The following is a 27,076-nucleotide window of genomic DNA, read 5'->3' as shown; positions in this document are numbered from 1 at the left end:
GCTATGACCATTCAAAGGCATGTCTTTTGGAGCAATTTTCTCTGGAATGCCGAGGGCAAATTACACCACATTTGAATCGAAGCTAGCCAAGGATGGGCCCTTTCCAATGAGCCCTCACACAAGGTTCGGGGTGATCTGGTTCGGGAGTTACGGCCGTTCAAAGTCGGGGGTCCCGCGGACTAGCGTTCCGTGGGGGGGGCGCGCTCCCGAGGCCCGCGACGCTACGTTTCGATCAAGAGCCCGGAGAGGTCCTTACCATCAAAATTTGAGCGCGCGGCGACTTTCCGTTTTCGAGTTATGAGTGAATTTGTACTGGGGGGGCGTGGCCTAAATGGCGGACAAGGTTTTACTTTCGTTTTCTAAATGTAAAACAATTGTCAATAGTAACACTCCGATAGATGCATTTTGACAAAATGTGATTGTAAATGTTAAAATAATGATTTTATAAAGTATAAATATGAATTATATAACAATATTAGGGAGTAGTATGATGAAATGACAGCAGGGGGCAGTACAATACCACTTATTGGCTTAATATGCCATGTTATATCATTTTTACCTTTTTAACTGTTATAGAGGCAAATTTTGTCCGATCTGTCTGAAATTTTTCATGCTTGTTAAGAGTAACATGTTCTGACTAGATCTGAAAGATATTTAAAAGATATAGGCTTTTGGGGACACTTGGTCAAGGCTACATATTAAAGTGACCCTATTATAGCCATCCAAATGAAGAAGTTATACTTTTTCTGATAATTATTGATCTAGAGAGTCCAGAGAATTGTACTGCACTAGATTTGAATATTATGATTTGAAAATTATAAGATCATAAATGGAAAACACCATTTACAGCCAATACAGGCAATTTACAATAGAATATATATTGTTTTAAAGCTTTTTAACAGTTATAGCGCCACCTATGGTCCAATCTCCATAAAAATTCCCATGCTTCTTTAGCATGTTATGTCACATGTGCTCATCAATTTTTGTAAAGTTCTGAGTTTTTATTTATGATTTATAAACGTTTGAGTGTATTTTGACACGCCCATTTTCTAAATGATCATGTTATAGCCAAACAAAAGCAAAATTTTCTTCTTTTTTTCGATAATTATTGATCTAGAGAGTCCAGAGAATTGCCCTAGACTGGTCTGGTTCCGATCGGGCGAAAAACCTAGGACTAGTTCGCAAAAGTAGGTTTTTAACATGTTCACGAATATTTAATGAACGGTTTGATTGACAGCAATGGTTCTTGAGGCAAAGTTGTTCAGCATGAGTAGGTCTATCAAATGATATGCATAATGTGACTATAAGTGTAACACCACGTGATTACAGAGCCATAAAACTCGTTAGCGCCAACTAGTGGCCGATTTCTTTCAAAAATTTTACAGACCTCTAGGGCCATGAGTCGAACATGCCCACCGAGTTTCGTTCCAATCGGCCTCCGTTAACCTTGTCTAATAGGTGCTCGACTTCATTGGCCAATGGCGGCCATGTTTTTTGAGATACGTCAATGTCCTCATAGACATACATGGCACCTTGGACCAAGACACTGCATACCAATTTTCAAGTCAATCAGACTAACAGTCAGGTGGTTATAGCCCTTTTCATGTTTCTTTCATGTTATAGCGCCACCTAGTGTTTAATCGTTGTGATTTTTTTACTGTGACCCCAGATTGAACTCCTACATATGTGTACCAAGTTTGGTGAAGCTATCTCATTTACTTTTTGAGTTATAGCCATTTTAGTAAAATAGGCTCCTCCCACAACGTTCATTTTGAGCCCCCTAGCGACTTTGAATCGAAATATCGACGTTTTTTCGATAATTATTGATCTTCAGACTCCAGAGAACATTTCTGCACTGGTTTGGTTCCGATCGGGCGAAAAACCTAGGACTAGTTTGCAAAAGTAGGTTTTTGACAAAATTCAAAATGGCGGAAAAATTTGCATACCGGAAATGAAATCGGAGATATACGTTTTGTTCGCCATGAGGTCTGGATTCCATTGATATAAGACACTTGAGTCTAGGACATACGGTCTAGGAGTTATGACCAGTTTCGCGCGTTTGGTCGCTATAGCGCCACCTATGGGCCAATCGGGGTCATACTCTCTGAACCTTTCCTCGATTTTTGTACTACCATCTGACAAAGTTTCAAGTCTCCAGCACTTACGGTTTGGGCTGCACGATGCGTTTTAGCGGAGAAGAATAATAATAATAATAATAATAAAAATCAGTACAATTACAATAGGTGTTCAGCACTTCGTGCTTGAACCCCTAATAAAAATCAACCCAAAGTGCTAAAATTTGAAGAATCACCATGATGAAATCACCTTTAAATGGGGGATGACATATTATGCATGTGATGACCAATATAGTGCTCAATATCAACTTTTTGATAAAGGCAATTAAAATAAGAAATCAAGCATTCAAAACATTAAAGAAAAGTCTTGAATTGGAAAATGTACTAGAATACCAGAAACTAAAAGTAAGTAGTAGATCAATTAAAACAACGACAAGAGAATACTGGAGGAAATATTGCACAACGATTGGACAAGAGACTAGTTTAAATAAATAAAAAAATCAACAAATTATTTAGTGTAGATTAAAGTTAATAAATTCGGGCGCCAGACAGGAGTAAACCTGTCAATATTTTAAGAAAAATAACCCAGAGAGCATAAACACCACCAGTTACATACATCAACTCAAATCCAAAAGAAATAATCACAAAGGACATAGGATTCAGTTTAGAAATATTTTTTTGTATTTCACACAAGAAAGAAACCAGAATTTAAGAAACCACCTTAAATTCTCACTCTTGGTTAATAACCACAAACAAACAAAAACCGCAACAATATAACAAATCTTTGAAGTATGTTCAATGCTGCATACATTTATGATTTTTGCAGAGGAAAAAAACAGAAATGTCAATTTTTGTTTTGGGGCAAGGAAAAATAACAAAAACAAAGCAAATAGAGTAAATAAAATTAAATAAATAAATAAATTACTCACTGCTCATTTTGAGAGGAACCATACTACGGGATAAAGGGTGTGTGTGGAAAGTGCAGAGGTGAATTATTGTGCGAGTGTTTGGGGAAAGACCAGCCATGTCTCCAGCAAAGCCACCACCTTCAGCAATGGTGAACTTCTGTTTGCTGGTGAACGGAAACAGCAACAGCTTCGATAGTATGGAAGCATATGGGTAGCAATATTTAATTTGAAATGTAATATGCAAAATGACAATGCAATATGTAAAATGGCAATGCATTCTGTATTTAAATTTACATTTTCCATTACCATTTGTGCAACGTTTGGTGCAAAATGAAAATTAAATGACATCATTTACATTTACCATTTCATACACTAGTTTTAATATGTAAATTGAAAACTATTTTAATGCTTTACAAGTAGCAAAATTAAAATGAAAATGTATTACAGAAATGATTAGATATGTGTAACATGTTAAAGCAAAAACTGTGGCAAAATGATCATTCAAATGTTATTTTTCTTAAAGGGGGGGTGAAATGCTATTTCATGAGTTTTTTACACTGTTAAAGAGTTGGATTCCCATGCTAAACATGGACAAAGTTTCAAAAATTAAATTGTACGTTTGAAGGAGTATTTCTGTGCCAAAAATTCTCTTTCCGGTTTGTCACAAGTTTCGGAAAGTTTTTTTCGAGTATGGGCCTGTGTGACGTCAGATGGGGCGGAATTTCCTTATACGGGTCCTAAGGGCACTTCTCCCGGAAGGCCGCGGGCGCGCGCGCATCCGTAGACCAGAGAGAGAAGAGAGCCAAAGCAGTACGCCATCAAAGCGCTCTACTCGGCTTTAGGGAAGTCAATGTCACCAAAGAAGTGTGTTTTTGGTTGCCAGGGCAAGACAACCCTGCACAGATTCCCAAAGAACCCGGCGTTAAGGGACCAGTGGATGGAGTTTGTTTTTCCAGAGCATCAACGGAGTTGTGCAAGACTGTTTGTTCCCTGCATTTTCGACGATGATTGTTTTATAAACAAAGCCCAGATCGACGGATTTGCAGATCGTCTAATGCTTAAGGATCGAGCAGTCACAATGATAAAGGTTCGCGGTCGTGGTTGGAACCGCAGGCGGTGAGTAAAACTGCTTCAAATGTCTCTGTGTGTTGTTAGCTCGGCGCATTAGCACAGCTTTAGCTCCGCCCACACGGCACGCCTCCAGCCGCTCGTTTTTTTCCGGAAAGACTCGGTACAGCCTATCTTTCTTTTATAAATATAATAAAACTAAAGGTTTTTTGGAGATTTGAAGGATGCAATACTACTCTATAGGTACTCAAGATTAACATGAGATTGACTGAAAATGAGTGTTTCACCCCCCCTTTAATTGCATTTACACTCACACTCAAGACACTTGCGATTGCATTTTCATTATTTGTCCCGCAATGAATGGAGCAAAATTCAATGTGCACATTGAAAATGCATTCCAAGCCGATCACGTCTCCGCCCCCTCCCGACCTGTCAATCACTGCATCAGGGTGGGGCTTGAGTTGCGTTGTCGGGGTATTACGCAGAAGGTCAAGAAGGTTCAAGTAAGGGAACATGGACAAGTCAGTTCCACAGCTTCTCCGAGAAGCTGCCCAAGCAATAGAGCGACAAAGTGCAAATGCTGCCCCTTCAGAAAGGCCATCGTCCAGCTTAAGCATGACGCCTCCGGATCGAAGTTGTGGGACACGGGGTAAGTTGGCAGAAAGAGAAGAGACAAGGGGTCTGTCGTCAAATGGTTAGGCCTAGAGTTGCCAACTTTCACTCAGGGTCTGGACTGTGGAGTGTATTTGACGATCACTCTCTTACGTGACCATAGTGCGTCTGTACGAAAGTACAGACCGGACACCCCGGCTTTACCTGCGGTCACACTACTAGACTTTAAAGGTACAATATGTAAGATTTTTGCATTAAAATATCCCAAAATCACAAGGCCAGTGTTATATATTTTGTTAAGTTGATTACTTACAATATCCCAAATGTTTCCAACTATTTTTAAATCGTGTGAAAATTGCGAATTGCGACAATACCCTGTCCAGACGATGGCTATTGCCCTGAGTACCTCTTAAGTGAGTCTGTCATGATTTGGCAGGCTGTCATATATATCAGGCCACTCCAGAAAGATATAGATGTGCAGGTAGGTTTAAAAAAAATATGCTTAGTAATATTCTAGGAGTTGGGGAAAAGTTTAAACTACCAACATTAAGTGATAAGCTACTTTTAAATAAGGTAGTTTAGGATTTCCCTAAATTAATATTTCTTTTTATTTATAGATAACCTACTATCTGCTAATGTTTAGGTCTTTTTTCTTCTTCTTGTGGTTTAGTTTCTTGAGAGTGACCAGCCTATCTCCACTGGACCACTGACAGAATGCTTGTACTGCAATGAGAAGTATAGCCTGTCAGAAATACAAGACCATGTTGATGTTTGTGAAAAGTAGGTGACAAAAAAAAAACTAAAAAAAACATGATTACTCAACATTTTATATACAGACACCTTTTTCCCTTTAAAATAATGTATATTTGATGTGGTTCTCTAATCTCTGAATGCAGATTTACCATTTTGGACCTTTTTCACAGACCCTGGGTGGTGCCTTTCCCCCAAAAAAATGATTGTAGTCATGTTATTTTAATGAATGTGCATTTATGCCAACATACTTTACATTACATTACTTGGGCATTCAATTAAAGAAAAAGTTATCACTATTGTGGGAAGGTTTGTACTACTGCTGCTGAAGGAGTGATGTTGAATTTTATATTTTTCACTGCTGTACTGTGATTATGGTTATATCCAGTGTTGTGCAAGTTACTTCCAAACTGTAATACATTATACATTACTTGTTACTGTTATTTAAAAGTAATTCTTTACCTTACAATATTACTGTCTCAGAATTGTAATGCGTTACATTACTCCTGTATTACTTTTGAGTTACTTTCACCAAAATAACTACAGAAGTAGAACTTAACATTCTAAAATGACTAGGGCTGTAAAGATATGTGATATGAAACTGCGACACTCAGATCCACGAACCTGTGTCACGGTGCGCGGTGTGAGAAGACAGAACTTCCCCTTCCAATTCCCAGAGTTATCCTTCCCGTCCAGATCCAAAGCTACCACATCTTTAAATTACTATTAGTATTATTTTAAATTAACATTATAAAATACGGACCTACACCACAAAACTAGTTGAGAATAAATTCTTTAAAATTGAGCAATTCCAGCGTGGACCTGACATTTGCTGTAAAAACGTGAAATATAAATTCTCAGAAAATGCATTTAATACCAATATATTGAAACGACTGTTTATATATCCATAGGCTACTCCCTTAATAAAGGAGACCAGATATTAGAAAAATATCAATCTACACACATGCATTTTATATTTAATATGAGGGAAATAGACGTGTGCATGTGTGACACAAAAAAATCTTTAACTTTTAGGTAGCAAAATATTTTTTAGTAATTCTGTGAATTACGCTAAGCAAACCAAAATTAATACTACCCACCGGATGAAGAAGGGTTGGCTCTCCACAGAACATAATATATTCATTTTATTTTATTTTATTTTATTTTATTTTATTTTTCGTGTTCGCATTCATGAGGAAAAAACAATGGTCGTGTCGGTTCTCAGTTACGGACGTGAGAGACCTCAAACAGAAAGCACAGTAAGCGCAGTAACTTGCACAACACTGGACACCACACGCGGCTATTGACTGACCACGAACATGTAATAACTTAGGCATTTTTCATTCTTTAATGTCTCGCGGTCTGGCTGTTTTTTCCCCCGTTTTTTTTTTTTTTTTTTAACAATTACATTTTGGGCTAAAAGTGTGCTGTAACGCAAGCGTTACTGAACATGTACCGAGTAAAATATTACTGAAAATTGATTATTAATGCCTTACACTACTGCGTTACAACAAAAAGTAATAAGTTACTGTAATACATTACTTTTGTAACGCGTTACTCCCAACACTGGTTATATCAGGTTACATGAGTCAGGCAAAGTGATATCAGATAACACTGGCAGTTACAAGACAGGAAGAAATCGCAGCAACCATGTCAGAGGATAATGCTGAAAGGGAGGAAAGGGCCTCAACATCACTCACTACTGTTTCCAGTACCAGCCCATCAGCAGAGCCACTGAAGGTGTCTCCATCTAAATGAGCATACCACTGAACATAGCTTTCTATGTATTAGCTTTAGCACACAAATCATGTTTTTCTTAAACTATAAAAAAAAAAAAAAGGGATATTAATCATATCACAGTTATTCGCATCTTTTGAAGATTTGTTGTCATCACTTGTCTGTGTTTTCATAGAGTGTAAGATTGAGCCTGATCTTGAAACAGCTGCCCGGGTGTTTCGAAGACATATCTTAAAGAATGCTGAGGACAAACCAGACCTAGTTGTTACACTAGATCTACACAGCTGTGAAAATGATCGGGAACGGGAAATGTTAACTTTTTATAAACGTCCAAATATTGATTGGACAAGTCCATTAACTGTAAAACTTAAAGGTATGAATATTTGTATATAAAGGCATTTCATCTATGATGAAGCACTCTTGCAACTCATTTAATAAGTATGAGCATAGTTAATATAAGGGTTTATTAAGAATGGTCATCTGAGTGCATTTTTCTTGTTATAAATTTACCAGATAACTGTGGCAAAACACTTTTATTCAACGGAGAAGATGATCACAAGGTTCCTTCGACATCTAGAGCACTTTTGGATGGTGACCTGTTCAGAGTTGTGGGAAGAATGATTGGACATTCATTTATTAATGGAGGTCCTCTCTACTCAGGACTCAGGTGCTGCTTTCTTCCCCCTTTTAAGTGGCAGTAAGGATGATAATCCAATTCTGGAATTGAAGGACTGTCCTGATACAGATGTGATTGAAGTTGTGTCCCTTGTATGTATACTCTGTCTTTTGTCTCTGTCTTATGTATTTTTTTATGTGGAAAAATATACATTTTAACAAGTTTAAGTCTTACATTTTCACACTTTGTATAAATCATACAACCCCAAATCAGAAAAAGTTGGGACACTGTACAAATTGTGAATAAAAAAGGAATGGAATAATTTACAAATCTCATAAACTTATATTTTATTCACAATAGAATATAGATAACATATCAAATGTTGAAAGTGAGACATTTTGAAATGTCATGCCAAATACTGGCTCATTTTGGATTTCATGAGAGCTACACATTCCAAAAAAGTTTGGACAGGTAGCAATAAGAGGCCAGAAAAGTTAAATGTACATATAAGGAACAGCTGCAGGACCAATTTGCTAATTATTAGGTCAATTGGCAACATGATTGGGTATAAAAAGAGCCTCTCAGAGTGGCAGTGTCTCTCAGAAGTCAAGATGGGCAGAGGATCACTAATTCCCCCAATGCTGCAGCGAAAAATAGTGGAGCAATATCAGAAAGGAGTTTCTCAGAGAAAAATTGCAAAGAGTTTGAAGTTATCATCATCTACAGTGCATAATATCATCCAAAGATTCAGAGAATCTGAAACAATCTCTGTGCGTAAGGGTCAAGGCCGGAAAACCATACTGGATGCCTGTGATCTTCGGGTCCTTAGACGGCACTGCATCACATACAGGAATGCTACTGTAATGAAATCACAACATGGGCTCAGGAATACTTCCAGAAAACATTGTCTGTGAACACAATCCACCGTGCCATTCGCTGTTGCCGGCTAAAACTCTATGGGTCAAAAAAGAAGCCATATCTAAACAGGATCCAGAAGCGCAGGCGTTTTCTCTGGGCCAAGGCTCATTTAAAATGGACTGTGGGAAAGTTGAAAACTGTTCTGTGGTCAGACGAATCAAAATTTGAAGTTCTTTTTGGAAAACTGGGACGCCATGTCATCCAGACTAAAGAGGACAAGGACAACCCAAGTTGTTATCAGCGCTCAGTTCAGAAGCCTGCATCTCTGATGGTATGGGGTTGTATGAGTGCGTGTGGCATGGGCAGCTTATACATCTGGAAAGGTACCATCAATGCTGAAAGGTATATCCAAGTTCTAGAACAACATATGCTCCCATCCAGACGTCGTCTCTTTCAGGGAAGACCTTGCATTTTCCAACATGACAATGCCAGACCACATACTGCATCAATTACAATATCATGGCTGCGTAGAAGAAGGATCCTGGTACTGAAATGGCCGGCCTGCAGTCCAGATCTTTCACCCATAGAAACATTTGGTGCATCATAAAGAGGAAGATGCAACAAAGACCTAAGACAGTTGAGCAACTAGAAGCCTGTATTAGACAAGAATGGGACAACATTCCTATTCCTAAACTTGAGCAACTTGTCTCCTCAGTCCCCAGACATTTGCAGACTGTTATAAAAAGAAGAGGGGATGCCACACAGTGGTAAACATGGCCTTGTCTCAACTTTTTTGAGATGTGTTGATGCCATGAAATTTAAAATCAACTTATTTTTCCCTTAAAATGATACATTTTCTCAGTTTTTGAGACATTTGATATCAACATTTGATATGTCATCTATGTTGTATTCTGAATAAAATATTGAAATTTGAAACTTCCACATCATTGCATTCTGTTTTTATTCACAATTTGTACAGTGTCACAACTTTTTCTGATTTGGGGTTGTAGCTGGAAAGCCAGAATGAATTGAATCCGAACGAAATGGACAGTATCAACAATCTGGCCATCAGTTGGGACCTGCCAGTAGTCAGCAACATCAACAGAAGATGGTTGGCAGAAACCATTCTCTACCATGGGGTATGTATTATCCTATTTAAAGGTGAAAGCTGTTAACTGCAGTTGGATATGCTACTTGCACTGTCTACTACTACAAAAGAAAAATAATCTTCACGTAAGTAGTTAGGAGGACAAAAGTTTATCATGGTATATATCATGGCTTGCATGGCATTTGTCCTATTTGTATGGTTTATGGTTATTGGTTAAAGTTATTGGTCGACGTGAAAAACAGATCTCACAGCTGCGGAGACGACTCAAAGATACTGGTGTTTTGAGAACGATAAAAGAACAACCCAGTTTAGCTGCAGTATTGTGTCCCAGATCTTCTGCACTAGTGCTGGAACCAGAGGTCTTTTCTACTTTATTTTTTGTATTGATACTTGCAGTTTTATTGCAGTTTCTAATAAAACACTAGGTAGTTGAATGAATTACTAAATCATTTTTGCTGCCCTGTGTTTAGGCTTGTATTCAAACCTGCTATCTTTGTATTAGATGATACTTAAGAACCTGACAGTGATTAAGATGAAGCCCAATTCAACCTGGAGCAATATTGTGACGTTACGAACCTTCTTGCGTGAATATATTCAAACGGAAAAAAATTGTGCTTGTACATTTTTTAAAAATTAAGTTTAATGCGGGTTCAATGTTCAGCAGCAGATGGTTGTATGTGTAGGAATGATGCAATGTAAAATATTGTGTTTGACCCGAACTGATGCAGGATCACCTGCTGAACTGTGCGCGTTGCTGAAGTTTTGGACTGGCTGTGCTGTTCTGCCTCAACATCTTTATGTTGAAGTATCACCTGACATGTCATTGCCAGTGGCTTCAACCTGCCTCACAACACTTAAACTTCCTTTAAGATGCAGAACCTTTCTTGCATTTACACAAGCCATGAGAGCAGCAGTTTCATCCACAAGGTTTGGCTTTGGCCTTGTCTGAGTTGTTACATTTAAAATTGTTCATGAACTGATAAATGCATGTTTGGAAAAAAAAATGTAATGACGTGTTGGTCGTCTTCAGCATTTTTATTGTTTTCGTACGTTATTTTTTTTTTTTTTAAATGCATGTTCTTGAAAGGAACTTTCCCAGTTTTACATTGTTCGAAATTCTTACAAGTTAAATGAAGTTAACATAAGAATAAATTAAATACAAATGTTAATAAGAAAACATTACTCTTGTTTCTCACAAAGCCTTGCTGCAGTTCAGGCATTTCATACACAGTTACAATAAACTCACCAAAAGAATGTCAGTTCATGGTGTCAGTCCTCAATGCTCAAAACAAGAACATCTAATATCTTAACATCTCTGTCAGTTGTGCCACTGTGGAATTCACTGTGTCATTTAGTGGAACATCCCGGTTGGGAGGTCCTGCAATCTCCTCTGCAGTGAGGCTGCGTGGCAAATGCACATCTGGGATTGAAATGCTGTTTGCATCTTCCATGGCATGTGGTCCATCCCAGTCAACACCATAGTCCTCATCAACCTTAAAAAAATACAATGACAGATGCTTTAATATTATGCATTTACCAAAATAACAAGCATTTATGTGCCAGCAAGGCATACATTTATTGTTCTGATGTAGTTATGAGTGAGGAAATTTAATTTAATAATTTACATTAATTGTGTTAAATAAGACTTCCCGAATGTCCTAACTTCGAGACATTCAGTGGTTTAATGCAGTGCTTCTCAAACAAAATCCTGGGGTTTGAGATGGTGTTAGATAGAGACAAAATATGCCCGGGCCCTTTACTTGTCAAATCAAGGACTTGTGTGTATACATCTCGCCAAAGACGTTCAATCCTAAAAAGAAGATGATAAAAACAAGTATCACACTATGAACACTAAAATTCATAACCTTTTTATAGATCAAAGCCATATCTGTGCATTTAGATTTGAATTTGACAGGTGTTTGAATAGTCTTGACCACGCGTGTCCAATCCAGTACCTGGAGATCTACCTGCCTTCAAAGTTCAGCTCCAACCCTGATCAAACATAACTGACTCTAATTAGGCTAAGCTAATTAAGATCTTCAGGAGCACTTGATAATTACAGACCGGTGCGTTTGATTAGGGTTGGAACTGAACTTGGCAGGTAGGCAGATCTCCAGGAACAGGAGACTGGACCACCTCCATTTTTGACCATGGAGATGGTGCACTGTAAAAAAAAAAAAAAAAGAAAAGAAAAAAAGTTAGATCTACTTGCTTGGTTCAGGGATCAGTCTTAGAATGTTCTTGAGTGGCCTGTATAGTGTTCAGATGTAAATCTCATTGAAAAATTCTGGTGGAATTTGAAGAAAGCGGGGATAACGTGAATGCCAAAGATTATTAGTGATCTGGAAGCTTTTTCAAGCAAGGAATGGGCCAAGATTGCAGTAGAGAGGTGACAGATGCTTCTAAGCACTCACAGGCTGCGTTTGTAAAGAGGTTATAAAGAATAAATGACTGCTTTACGTTCTCAGAATCACTCAAATGTGTATTAATAAACGTTCTATAATAGTTTACTGATGCCTTTGTTGAATTTTTTCATAAAATTGTGTTCTTGGCAGCAAAATGACTTGCAGGTCATGGGGTTGAATAATTTTGATTACAATTGTTCATACGGGATATAAATGGTGTCCATCAAAGAAAAGCGATCTTTAGCATTCATTTTGAGTATGGCTTTTCGAGGACGCGTGTATGGAGCAAGTGGTGGTTTGTTGTCTCACTAATTGCGTCATCAGGTTCTGCGCTACTATTGGTTTTTGATTTCATGGTTGTCGTAAGGAGAAACTGTTGGAGAATTTCATACATGAGTCTATGTTGGAGAATTATATCTGTCTCATACATGAGTCCAAATGCATGATACAAACATTGAAGAAACTAGGCCTAGGATAAGGGAGGCCTACAACTAAGGGAGAAAGAGAAAACAAGGCCTACAACTAAGGGAGAAAGAGAAAACAAAGTATGATGGGAAACACAGGACATGTCAAAAGTGCATGTGAGGATAAGAGTCGTGTGAGGACAAGACAGAAAATTGGGTAAAAGGTAAAATAAGACTAAAGAGTGGAAAAGTACCCAAAAAACCATATGCAAAGTCATCATCAGAAAAGCGCATGCGCCAGTATGGCCACCAATAGAAATTGGGCATTAATGCAGGTGTTTCTAATCGTGGTGAAGTGATAAGGAGGAGCAAAGAGAAAAAGATAACTATATGAATGCTAATTGGATACCAAAGTGGACAATAAATGACGTAAAATGAGGTATAAGACCCAAATGCAGACCATTGTAAGATCAGCTGCTTAGCTACCATCTCACTTTATTGAACTGCTCAATAAAGTTATTTCTACTGAGACCTGAAAACTTTGACTCTGAAAGATTTCTTCTGAGACCTGAACCAGACTTTGAAGACTTGAACCAAAGATCAAGAATTGGCCACAACAAAACCACAATGCATGACTGTGCCTCAACTTCTGTCACTGCCAGAATTTCAACCAGAAGTAAAATTTGATTTTTATGGTCATTGATCATCTGTAGAGGAACATGTCAAGCCAACATAAATATATACATCAGAAAAGCATCATGATTTCAAACCATACAAGTAATTTTTCATTTACCTCTGATTGTGAACGCTCCTTCCCGTAATGTGAGAAATGAGTTTTCTCCACAGTTCTGAACCATAAATTGAGCCACCTCAATGTTTTCTCCTCCTTTATCTGAACGAACACAAGATGACAACCCATACTGGCTAACAGCACCAAGGAAAGCATCCAGCACAGTGGTGGCATTATTGTTAGTAGCAGCATTCAGATACACTACAAGACAACTAAACCCATCAATACCTCCATGGATCACAAATCGCCAGCTGATTTTAGACAAAAAGGATGACAGACAAGAAAAGAACATCAGAGTTTGTACACATTTTGACTAGAAAATTCCCATGACTTTTTCTATCACCATCCTTATAAATCTGTCTTGTAATTTAATAATGAATATAATTATAACAACAATGTTGTCATTTAAATTATCATGCTTAATATTATTGTCTCACAGTATAAATGTGTAGTAAATGAAAATATGTAGGTCCCTCACAAGGAGATCATAATATTTGGGGGTCCTTGGCATCAAAACATTTGACAATCCCAGTTGGGTGCCATACAAAAAATCGAATTACCGTATTAATTTATGATTTCCATCTATATGCCACATGCAATTCGAAGCAGGAACTGAGCACTGTCTGCTATGAAGAGTCCGGTTAGCCAGGGCTCAAAGTTGTGTTCCCTCTGAGTCCACTTTGTGTAGTGAAACTTCAGATGATGAGATATTATTGTGATTTTTGTATTGTTGCGTTTGCTTAAAGTTAATGGGAGTTGGTTAAAATCACTTCTACTTGATGCAAAGTAAATACAAGAATTTCAAAAAGAGAGTTACTGAGATAAAAATCAATTAAAAAATTACTAATGGTTTTCATGTCTTCCAGAATTGAACTGGACTTAATGTACACACCATATATCTTATTAGCTATCTTGTGTGTGTAGACTGAAGGCTGGTTTATACTTCTACATTGGACCAAAGCCGTATGCTCTGTGTAGCTACGATGGTTACACCTCTCCATAATATAACTATACATTGCATTTACGCAGAATGCAAGTGCTGTGATTGGTCAGAACCAAAGACCCTCCCCAGGATTATACAAAATATATCTGCAGTAGTTTCGCATTCATTGGGACTAAATGTAATAGTGCCTGATTGCTTGTAATGAAAGTGCAAAGGCTGATTACACACAAATACGTAGAAAGAAAAGCTCATAAAACATGAATCCAAATAAACATTTACCCAAATAACAATTAGTCATAAAGTAAACAAATATCCGGGGCCCGTTCTTCGTACGTTGCTTAAAACATCCGAGATCAAATTACACACCAAGATGATATCACCGTGCTAATCATGATCTGGCTAATTAGGTTCTTCGAACACACCTGCCGGATATGATTAGTATCGCTGGATTGAGTTCTCTTACGAGAGTTCTCTCGTACTGCGTTTTATCAAAACGCTACGGGAAAAGTCTCTTTTCACGAAACACTGAAGCAAAAATTATCCTTTAATTTTCATATATGTAAAACGCGTTGCGGCAGCAGCAGACAGCTGAAGCAAGACGGCTTGTCCGCTCATTGGCTGCTCTGCGGCAACTGCATAAGCCTATCGAGCGCAGGCTGATGCAACATCAGACCAATGAGGGCGCTTCGCGCCCTCCTCGCCACTTCCCGCCGAGACAGGCGTGGCTTACCTCTATAAAAGGAGCTCGAGAAGGCTGATTCACTTGATTTTAATCTCTTCAGCGAAGCGCACGCATCGCTGGATCACGAGGAAGCACGCGTCGTCTGATGCAAGCACTTCAGCGGGACGAGCCCTTGAAGCCGCTGGCCAACGCCGCCTTCTACCGCCGTACCTGCTGCGCTTTCCGACGCCATATCCTTTACATTCTTGTTCTTGTGTTTGTGTGTGTGTGTGTGTGTTCGCTTTGCAACACACACCCCTAAAAGAGCTGCGTCTTTTTCAAGATGCCTTCTCATGCAGCGCTCGCGCTCGCTGACGGCGAACGCCTTCACTCCGAGCCAATTGCCTAAGGTGACTCTGAGGACTCACCGGGCATCCTTCCGAGGCTGCCCTTCCTGGAAGCGGATGGCGGGATTAGTTTTTCTTTACGTTACAAGAAAAGCTACCCTGCCTCTGCACGCGTCATTCACCGGCGAAGGAGAAAAGAGTGTTCTTAGTCCCACCGTTGGTCGGTCTGACCTCTTTTCTCTCACATTTCTCAGTTCCCTGTTCGGCGACTGGAAATATTATTGCAGCAAGTGAGTCTGTTACACGCTTGCCTGCCAGCAAACGCCGAAGAATACATGTTGACGCCACTTTCAAAGCCTGTATCCCCCTGTGGCTCAGTGGTGGAATTATAGGCTCTCCACGCGGGAGACCGGGGTTCGGATCCCGGTCTAGCGGCATATATATTTATGCCGCCAATGCTTGCTCTGTAAGTCCCCTGAAGGCGACTGCAGAGATGCATTTTGCAGCCAGCGAGCGCGTAGTACCCGCTTGCCTGCAACCGAACACCGTTTCTACGGTTCCCGCGCGTCACTGGCGAAAGGAGAATGGAGTGTTTTCAGCCCCGCTGAAACTGGGCGATTTCCACTCTTCTCACATTCTGGCATTTTGCAGGCGTCTGAAAATGCAAATCACTCTGTCTGTTCCCCGAGAGGCAACTGCAGACGTGTTTTTTGCTGGCCACGAGCACGTGGTACATGCCTGCAAGCAAACGCCAGTGTGGATAATACTCGCGCTGACTTTGTCTATGTATCTTTACTGTGGTCCAGTGGTAGATTCTTAGACTTGCGCGCGGGCGATCGGAGGTTCGAACCCCAGGCCGGCCGGCAGAAAATATTTATGCCGCCGAATGCAAATCACTCTGTTTGTTCCCCGAGAGGCAACTGCAGACGTGTTTTTTGCTGGCCACGAGCACGTGGTACATGCCTGCAAGCAAACGCCAGTGCGGATAATACTCACGCTGACCGTGTCTATGTATCTTCACTGTGGTCCAGTGGTAGATTCTTAGACTTGCGCGCGGGGATTGGAGGTTCGAACCCCAGGCCGGCCGGCAGAAAATATTTATGCCGCCGAATGCAAATCACTCTGTTTGTTCCCCGAGAGACAACTGCAGACGTGTTTTTTGCTGCCCACGAGCACGGCCGATGATGCTATATGTGTAGAGAAGATGCCCACTGCTAGTGCCCATCCCTACACACTAGCACAGCCCTTCACACAGGGCCCGCGCTCATATATTCGACTCGGGTCGATCACGCACGCAACATAGTGAACGTGCCCACTGCCTAGTGCCCACAAACACTATGTTCTGCATGCCTTGTGGTTTCTGTAAAGACGAAACCTGTGTGCATTCACTCTGCTCAGACAGACAGTGCACTCATTGCAGTAACTGTGCCCGCTCTCCCGCGCCCACACTTACTCACGGTATTTCTGGTGTCCCGGCCACGGCCGATGGTGCTATAAATGTAGTGTCGATGCCCACTTCTCAGTGCCCATCCCTACACACAAGCACAGCCCTGCACTTAGGGCTCGCGCAAATAAAATCGACTCAGGTCGATTGCGCTCCCCACATAGTAAAAGTGCCCACTACTCAGTGCCCACGAACACTATGTCTATCAGATCACAGGCTCTCTGTAAAAACGAGACCTATGAGCGCGCGCGCTGCTTACACAGGCAGCGCGCCCAAAGCAGTAAATGTGTCCGCTCCCAGCCCACATCTACTCGCACACATGAGTCCCACGGGACTCGCGCAGCCCTCCCTCACTCAGCCAAGCACTGTTGTAAGGTCGAGGACGAGCGCTCCGCCCGCTGTATTAAGCGCGCCCCCCGCCTCAAATGCCGCAGGCATAACGCCTACGTTTGTGAGCCCCGTAGCACCTCTGTCGCACGGCGAACAGAGCGCGCTCTGTATCCGGCCCTTAGCCAACCATGCAGATGCATGGGCAGCGCTTCCAGGGGTTTCGGACTGGGTCTTAGGCATTATAAAGAGAGGCTTCTCGCTACAGTTTTTTCGACGCCCTCCGCGCTTCACAGCGCGCGTCGAAACTTCGGTACCGCTGAAAGTAGCACACCTACTTCGCGCCGAAATATCAAAACTGATAAGCAAAGGGGCGATAGAGCTTATTCCCCGAGATCAAAGCGAACAGGGGATATACAGCAGATACTTTCTAGTCCCCAAAAAGGACGGCGGTATCAGACCCATTCTGGATCTAAGACGACTGAACAGAGTGTTAGTGAAACGCCGTTTCAAAATGCTCACGACCAGCAAAATTCTCGCGCATGTTCGCCGGGAAGACTGGTTCATGTCGATAGATCTGAAGGACGCGTATTTTCAAATACAGATAGCGTCACATCACAGGCGATTCTTGAGATTCGCCTTCGAGGGTCAGACATACCAGTATACAGTCCTGCCTTTCGGCTTGTCCCTGGCACCTCGTACATTTACGAAATGCATGGATGCAGCGCTCGCTCCTCTCAGACTCAGAGGCATGCGAGTGCTGAACTACTTGGACGACTGGTTGATCCTAGCCCAATCACGATCTCAGCTCGTAGAGCACAGAGCCATTTTACTCGATCACCTCGAGAATCTTGGTATCACGGTCAATTGGGCGAAGAGTTCACTGAACCCCAGTCAAACGATTTCGTTTCTGGGTATAGTTCTGGACTCACAGTCTATGACAGCGCAGCTGTCGCCACAGCGTGTGCTGAACATTCAGCGTCTTTCCGCCGCGGCGCTTTCACCCCGCTCAGGAAATTTCAAAGGATGCTGGGTCTCATGGCCTCAGCATCGTCAGTTCTCCGGCTGGGCTTGCTCCGCATGCGCCCGCTGCAGTTCTGGTTGAAAGCGCGGGTACCGCGCAGAGCGTGGGTGTCCGGTCAATTACGCCTCAAGGTCAATCAGGACTGTGTCACAGCCCTGGTGCCTTGGATGGCGAACGACTGGTACCAATCAGGTGTAAGCCTGGGGACTTCCTCGAGGGTTAGGATGGTGTCGACGGACGCATCCACCTCGGGATGGGGAGCGCTGCTCGAGGGCTGACCGTTCTTCGGCCTATGGTCGGAACGAGAAAAGCTCCAACACATAAACTGCCTAGAAATGCTGGCAGTGCACAATGCGCTGACGCGTTTTTGTCCCCACATCAAGGACCAACACGTCATAGTCCGTTCGGACAACATGGCTGTGGTGTCCTACATAAATCGCCAGGGCGGTCTGAATTCCATATCCCTGTACAGGCTGGCGAAACGCCTCCTACTATGGGCTCAGCACAACTTACGCTCGCTGAGAGCAGTGCATGTACCCGGGCTTCTGAATGTGGGCCCGGACAGACTGTCCAGGAACAACGTTCCTACAGGCGAATGGTCTCTACACCCACAAACAGTCCGGCTGTTGTGGGAGAGATTCGGCAAAGCGGAGGTGGACCTATTCGCGTCCCACGAAAACGCTCACTGCCCCGCATTCTTTTCAAAGACCGACAGCGCGCTGTCCCAAAGGTGGCCGCGCTGCCCGCTATACGCTTTTCCCCCCGTTTCCCTCCTGCCACAGGTGTTGGAATGGGTCAGGAAAACAAAATGCCCAGTGCTGCTTGTAGCACCGTTCTGGAAGAACCAGGCATGGTTCCCAGTTCTGATGCAGTTAGCAGACATCGCTCCATGGCCAGTGCCGTTGAGGAGAGATCTCCTCTCGCAGGCCAGGGGCTCGATTTGGCACCCACACCCGGAACTGTGGTCCCTTCATGTGTGGGCGCTCAACGGATACCCGTTGGTCTCGCAGAGGGAGTCATGAATACCATCACTGAGGCTAGAGCGCCGTCGACCAGGCGGCTCTACGCTTCAAAGTGGTCGGTTTTCTCCAGCTGGTGTACAGCTCGGAGCCTTTCACCCCTTGAATGTGAGGTAGCGGAGGTTCTCTCCTTCCTACAAGAGCTGTTGGATAAGGGCAGATCCCCTTCCACGCTCAAAGTGTATGTGGCGGCTATTTCAGCGTTCTCCGGTTCAACGCTGGGTCAGTCACTGGGAAGGAATGATTTAGTCATCCGCTTCCTCAGGGGAGCTAGGAGACTGAATCCACCCAGACCTCCTTCAGTCCCTATGTGGGACCTTTCTACGGTCCTGGCGGCCATGAAAGGTGCCCCTTTCGAGCCTATCCAGTCTATCAGCCTCAAACATTTGTCTTTCAAAACAGTGTTTTTGATGGCTCTCGCTTCAGTGAAGCGCATAGGCGATCTGCACGCGCTCTCTGTGAGCCCGACGTGCTTGGAGTTTGGTCCTAATGACTCTAAAGTCATACTCAAACCTAAGCACGGCTATGTGCCGAAATCCCTCAACACGCCTTTTCGGGCTCAGGTTATTTCCCTGGCTGCCCTGCCGGCGTCGAGTGAGGAAGGGGACTCGAGTTTTCTTTGCCCTGTTAGGGCTTTAAGAACTTATATGTTCCGCTCTGCTGCCTTCAGACAGACAGAGCAGCTCTTTGTCTCGTTCAGCGGACGTTCCAAAGGAACGGCTGTTTCGAAACAGAGTCTATCCAGATGGATAGTTGACGCCATAGCGCTGGCTTATACTGCCAAGGGCATTCAATGCCCGTTGGGAGTCAGAGCGCACTCTACGAGAGGCGTTGCCTCCTCGTGGGCTTGGTCCAGCGGGATTTCCTTACAGGATATATGTACGGCGGCAGGCTGGGCCTCTCCGTCTACATTTATCAGGTTTTATACCTAGAGGTTCCCGCCTTACAGGCTAAGCTTTTGTCGGTGTAATCTATTTACAGGCGCAACGCGCTACCGACTATACTGGGCAGAACTGTGTAAGACCCACGTTTTCCCACATTAGTGCAGGCTCCCTACCCTGGCTATGTGATGTCATATTCGCGTCTGTGGACATGTCTATATAAGGACGGAGGAAACCCCTCCTGTCTTTAGACTCTCCCTGTGAGGTCATGTTAAGCCTGCGGACGCTACAGTATAGGGAATTAAGGCTCCCCCCCTTATTCCCTGACTCTGTGTGAGTCTATCTGGTGATTATGCACTGTATGCCTGAAATAGCTTCCGGTGATCAGTGTTTTTATCCCAGCACGCACGGCGTTTTGCAAGGGGTTCCCGTAGCGTTTTGATAAAACGCAGTACGAGAGAACTCTCGTAAGAGAACGTACTCGGTTACTAACGTAACCTCGGTTCTCTCTAGAAGAGGGAACGAGTACTGCGTTCCCTTGCCGTGCGTTTGGTTCACTCTGGTTCGCTTCGGTGATCAAAATCAAGTGAATCAGCCTTCTCGAGCTCCTTTTATAGAGGTAAGCCACGCCTGTCTCGGCGGGAAGTGGCGAGGAGGGCGCGAAGCGCCCTCATTGGTCTGATGTTGCATCAGCCTGCGCTCGATAGGCTTATGCAGTTGCCGCAGAGCAGCCAATGAGCGGACAAGCCGTCTTGCTTCAGCTGTCTGCTGCTGCCGCAACGCGTTTTACATATATGAAAATTAAAGGATAATTTTTGCTTCAGTGTTTCGTGAAAAGAGACTTTTCCCGTAGCGTTTTGATAAAACGCAGTACTCGTTCCCTCTTCTAGAGAGAACCGAGGTTACGTTAGTAACCGAGTACGTTATCTGAGATAACTGCGCGTTCATGCGCTGGTTTAAAAGGGGATATGTATCGATAGTAGAAACATTGATCAGCAACTCTGCTATTGGCTGTTCAGTGTAGCCAAAGAGCGCGCTCAGTTTTTCTCCTCAGCAGAGCAAGAACTAATAGTCGAAGTTTATTCGGAATTTTAATGTTTAATCAAAACGCCAGGGAACACCTCAAAGTCTGCAAAAGCCAGGAGAGAGGGCTGGCAAAAAGTAGCAGACAATTTAAATCCGTTAGAAGTGGCCATGTTAGATGTTTTTATCACTTATTAGCCTATATATTTGTATTTTAATAACTGCATAATTACTTTGTTCATTGTAATGTCAGAGTCACCACACTAGAACATGGGAACAAATAAAAGTGAAGTACAAAAATATTCTACATAATGGTAATTTTTAGTTATATTATAGACTCTTTTATAAAAGGCACTGTTAAATAAATGGTTGTCTGTTTATAAAAGCAACCAAGAAAAAGGCTGAAAAAAATAGAAAAGATCTTAGTAGCCTACACTGTAAAATAATTTTTGCTGCATTAAATTAAGGCCGTATAGTCATTTCAACTGTTAAATCTTGAGTAATGATTAATTGCTTTGACTTGTGAAAGTGAAAACTGATAAACTTATGTTAATGTAAAAATATTTTGCCATGAGTTATTGATCACATTTTCCCGAGTGTAGTTCATTGTAATGACATTGTGTTTTCCTCTTTTGTGCACTTTTACATAATACACCAACACTTGTATCTGTTCCCAAGAAAGTGGCTGAAATATGTGCAGTAAGTGGACATTTTCTAACTTTCCAAAGGAAAGAAAGTATAAGACTTTGTAATGTCCATTTGTTTCCATTGCACTGGACAGTGAATAAACCCTCTCAGATAACTGTCATATGGAGGAACTAGCCTACCTGCAAGTGCATAAATAACTTTACTTAATTTATACTTGTATGCTTTATGGCTGCAATATAAGTTGCAGGATTCCACATCTACAGAAAGGCCTACAGAAGAGTCTGCACAGACAGAGGAGACATAGGCCTACAGGTGGGCAGTGTATAGCCAACTTTTCCTTTTTATTTGTTGAATGAGGCATGTGTCTATATCTCTTGTTGCAGGCACTTGACCACTGGCTTTTCTTTACAAAGAACAATTGAAATATAACTCAATGAACTAAGAATATTTGTCTTTTATTAAACATTTAATGAAAAGTGTTTTGTTTTTTTTGGCAATGTTGTGTAATATGGCACATGCAACAATGTCACAGGCCCTGTCAGGTGTGCAACCCTCAGACTTCTCAGACACTGAAATCTTCCCTTTAGTTAGCCAAAGTTCATTTCATTGTGTGCCCTTGTCCTGGCTAGAGCTGCATTGTAACTGGTTTGGGTCAGGGAATGGGGTCATAAAACACCTGTCTGCAGGCAGGAACATGTCATAATCACCTATGAAAAAATGCAGTTCTGTTAGGATCGGCATAAGTGTATGTAATACAGTGAGCTTGATATTTAATTGTGGAACTTTCCTTACCACTTTCAAATAATGTGCATAAATGTGAATCTCTGAAAATTCTTAAGTCATGCACAGATCCTGGCCATTTTGCTTTCACATTTGTGACATGGAAGATTTTAGTCAACTGCCTTTTTTTATTTGATATAATATTACTAATCTGGAATATTAAGAATCACAATAGTAACTGGGCTGCACATTTACATTAGCCGCGTTTCCACTGTCGGGCCAGTGCGAGCCAGGGCTTTAAACGGGCCGTGCCGGGCTAATAGCACCGGGCCTGCGTTTCCACTGTCGGGCCAGAAGCTCCACAGCGCTTGACTAAAACACGCCCGTAACACGCCTCTCTGGAACAACGTCACACTAACCCATCATTTCACCAAAAAATGGAAGAAAAAATGGAAGTTTTATCAAAAAACTAATCAGAAATCACTGGAAACAGCGTTGAAAACATGATAAAAGCGGCCGTTTGCTGGCATTTTTGTTGTTTACTTGAATATTTAAAACCCAAGCATCGATGTTTTACCACAGGTTTACAATAAAAAGTAATACACTGATCATAATGAATTAATTTATGTCAAAATTGCACATTAGTCACTCAGAAATAAATTACCGTTAGGTCTATTTCACAAAAGAGGAGGTATAGGACACACTTACTTCTTCAGTCGCGTTTGTTTCTGTTTATCTGTTACAGGACATATTTACATCACATTTAGAAAGAATGATCATTTCTACAAATATATGCCACCAAAAATACGACCTGAGGAGCTTTAGCACTCTCTCGACTCCCATAACGTACAGATATTTTCAGTCAGAGAAACAGAGGAAGCTCCCGGAAAAAAAGTTGCTTTATTTTATGATAGTCCGGTATAAAGAGACGAGACGTAGGCTACTGACAGATAAAATAAAAACATGACTGTGATAGCCTTTATGATTGGTCGGATTTCTTCAAGCGTTCACTATGTTTTTTTACTATGCTATTCTTCAAGCGTTTACTATGTTTACTATGGTAATGGTTAGCGCGCATAGTCTTTTGCCTCACAAACAGAAGGCATTCAAACATGAACACGAGTTAAATTATTTTAAAAGTCTTTAATGCTGACAGAATCATCCGGCACTGCCGTCTCCCGACTCAGGTGAACTCCGCCTCTGTTCGTAACCACTCCTCTAGCCCGAGCTGGCCCGCTTTGGCCCAAGGTATTCGACGGGCCAGAAACCCTGGCCGTTGGCCCCGAGTAAGCCCCGATCAAGCCCCGGAAGTGACAGTGGAAACACGACTGGCCCTGGCCCTAGCACGGCCCGGCCCTGGCCCGACAGTGGAAACGCGGCTATTGTGAACCCCCTTTCTGTTCACATAATCCCCTTCATTGAGGCCTTGATGGCAGTCTATAGTCTATGGTACCAATCACGTTAGTGAAGCCTGAGTGACATATACTGTAATCGGCATGGTCATGATTGCATGATCTTCATAAAAAATTATGATAGCCTAAAAAAAAAAAAAAACTGCTTTACAACATTGGGTCTTAAGTGGCTTGGAAATGCCACAAAAAAAACTAAAACTGTTTTTTAAACCTAAAAGCGTCAGGTAAACTCCGAATGACACGACAGACGGCACTTTCCATCAAGTTCTCCGGATCTCCAATAGTGTAAAGGAAAGAGCCACTCGCAAATAATCTTAGGGCAATGCAAACAGTTTGTGCTGTAGTTAAAGCCCGACTCCGACAAGTCGAAAATAAATGTGCGTTTCCAACAAATGAATAATGTAAACGACAATCTCACGAGTCACGAGAAAAAATATATATCTCAGAAAGTGCACTATCGCGCTGCGCTGGACTTCCCGTGTCAGCTCCGCTTATAAAGCAGCAATATAATCCTGTTTACATGAAATAAGCCTGCTCCCGAGCAGGTTTAAGCTTGCGCACCTGTTGCTATGACAGCAATGCAGGATGAGTGTCGAAGAACCAAACAATCCAAGATCATGCCAAATCGCCAACAATCAAATCCAGCTAAGTGAGTTAGCGACGTACGAAGAACGTGCCCCAGCTTCTGATGCGCTTTACTCCTGTAATCGACACCACTGGTTTGGCTTTATACTTGCAGAACAATACAAACACACCAAAGCAGATCTATAAATGCAAACAGACACGTAGGGCACCTCGTAGAGGCTATGCAGGTCTGCCATAGGTCCGACACAGAAGTATAAATCAGCCTTCAAGTATGTAAACAAAAACAAACTTACACTGAATCAAATGTCCACTTGCATGGAGAAAAGCTCTCATCATACGGTACCCACACCATGGGTGCTGCCTTTGAATTTCCATCACCAAACGGTTCAGTTCTGTATTGTCAATGCCAGAGTACAACTCTGAAACTCAGCGGAACAAGTGAATAATAGAGTGAAATATTTAGCATTAGATGCATCAGATATTTACGTGATGAAGATAATTGTGTAAAACCCTATACACATGTGTCTCTGTCTTAATTATTCATGTCATATCTGAATGTCTTAGTTTAAAGGGGTGGTATAATGCCCTTTTCACAAGATGTAAAATAAGTCTCTGATGTCCTCAGAGTGTGTATGTGAAGTTTTAGCTCAAAATACCCTACAGGTATTTTTATATAGCATGTTAAAATTGTCACTTTTTGAGGGTGAGCAAAAACGTCCCTTTAAATGCAAATGAGCTGTTGCTCTCAGCACAGGGGGCGGAGCTTCAAGAGCGTGTCCTTTTACCTCACACAGACATGCACTTGAAATGTAGAAGTTTATGTTGTGAAAATCGTCAACTTCATCAAGGCTCGTCCGTTAAATTCGCGGATTTTTCGCACTATATGCAACGAAATGGGCAGCGAGCATGAAACACTTCTACTGCACACAGAAGTGCGCTGGTTATCACGTGGAAAGGTTTTAGCAAGAATTTTTGATTTTTAAATATAAGTAACCCTTTTTAAAAATAAGTCACTGGTGGATTTCTGGGCTTCAGCAATGGTGGAGTATCCAAGATTGTCAAAGCAAGCACTTAAAGTGTTGATGCCCTTTGCAAACACATACTTATGCGAGGCAGGCTTTTCTGCACTGACATTGTTGAAAACAAAACATCGACAAAGACTAGATGCCAAAAATGATCAGTCATCCATTACCCCGAATTTTGATGATCTGTGTGCAAACATGCAGGCCCATCCATCTCACACAAAAAAAAGGTAATAGTCATTTTTTGTATTTATAACAGATTTTTTTTTATTTTTTTTTTATGTTTTCTAATGTACAGTGAATATTTGTATTTAGTTATTGCAATTAAAAATGTTAAGTTTAACCAGAGTAAGGTGTTGGGGGGTGCTTGACAGGTGTCAAACACTAGAAAAGGGTGCATGCTGCAAAAAGTTTTGGAAGTACTGATTTATGGTATGTAAACTGAACAATGCAATACTATAACACTGATTCTGACAATTAGTAAGAAAATATATATTTTTAAATTGTTCCAATTGCAGTGTATTTGTCTCAGTTTCATTATCAACATCACTGACAGATTGCACAAATGAGTTTTTAATAATAAAAGTTGCTTAAAAATGATGTTGTTTACAGTTATATTAGTAGCTTGAATAGCACAATTATAGGAGGTAAAATAATTACCTGCAATCATTACCTTAAAGAGCTATTTCTACACAATACCTCTAAACCACTAAATACCACTAAACCTCTTTTTCTTTCTCCTCAAGGCATATTGACTCCAACCACAAACTGATTGCATGGAGATTTGTTTTTCACGGCTGCATCGATGGAGTCAGCAGAACGGTTATTTATTTGAGATGTGCCACAAACAATAGTGCCAACACAGTACTGTCATTTTTTCAAAATGGCGTCTCTCAGTTTGGTTTTCCTGTAAGAGTACGGGGAGACAGAGGTATGGAAAATGTATATGTTGTGCAGTATAAAGAAGAGGCACAGACCGAGGAAGTTTTGTTGTGGGAAGAAGTGTGCATAACCAAAGGATTGAACGTCTCTGGGGGGATGTGAACAGGGTTTTATAGGCAGCTGTTTCAGTACATGGAGTATGTGGACATTCTACACCCAGATAATGAGATGCACTTCAATTGAATTATCACAGTCTGAGAACAGAGGCTGCCATGAGTCCACTGGCATTGTCTAATTCTGGTTTAATTATGGAGCCAAACCTTGTCCTTACTGCATCTGACATAGAAGACTATGGAAGTGACTTTGTAGAAGAATATGACAATGACACACGGGTCATCACAGTTCCAGAAAGCACTTTTAGAGTTAGTGCAATGCTGGATCCTTTACCAGATGATGGAAACTATGGAATACAGCACTACTTATTTGTTTTTAACTATCTATTATCACACTACACATAATAATATTTTAAACAAACGACACAAGAATTCAGTTACAAAATGTAATTTTATAATGCAAGTTTCAAAACATTTTGAACATAGTATTTCATGCAGCTGTGTTCTCAGTCTATTCTCTGTAAATTGTTTAACAATAAACAACTATTGAAATTATGTTAGTGACAATCAGTCACTAAAAATTATATTTTGGAACTGTTGGCTGGCACAGCTAAAACTATGAAAAATGAAATTCATTTAGATGTGAACTATAGCCTTTTTGTCTTCTGAAGTTGAACGAACCAGATCTAAATTT

The 27,076-nt window shown here is 41.5% G+C and overlaps 1 long non-coding RNA gene across 1 annotated transcript; it reads left to right on the top strand.

The window, feature by feature from the left end:
* Nucleotides 1-5,029: 5,029 nt before the first annotated feature.
* On the top strand, nt 5,030-7,929 carry LOC311087561. Its single transcript, XR_014607297.1, has 4 exons — nt 5,030-5,144; nt 5,334-5,443; nt 7,326-7,523; nt 7,664-7,929. It is a non-coding gene; the product is annotated as an uncharacterized lncRNA (long non-coding RNA).
* Nucleotides 7,930-27,076: the final 19,147 nt, after the last annotated feature.

This window comes from Abramis brama (genome assembly GCF_963993115.1).
Source record: "Abramis brama genome assembly, chromosome: 7".
Taxonomy (NCBI): domain Eukaryota; kingdom Metazoa; phylum Chordata; class Actinopteri; order Cypriniformes; family Leuciscidae; genus Abramis; species Abramis brama.
This window is presented reverse-complemented; position numbering and strand designations above follow the sequence as displayed.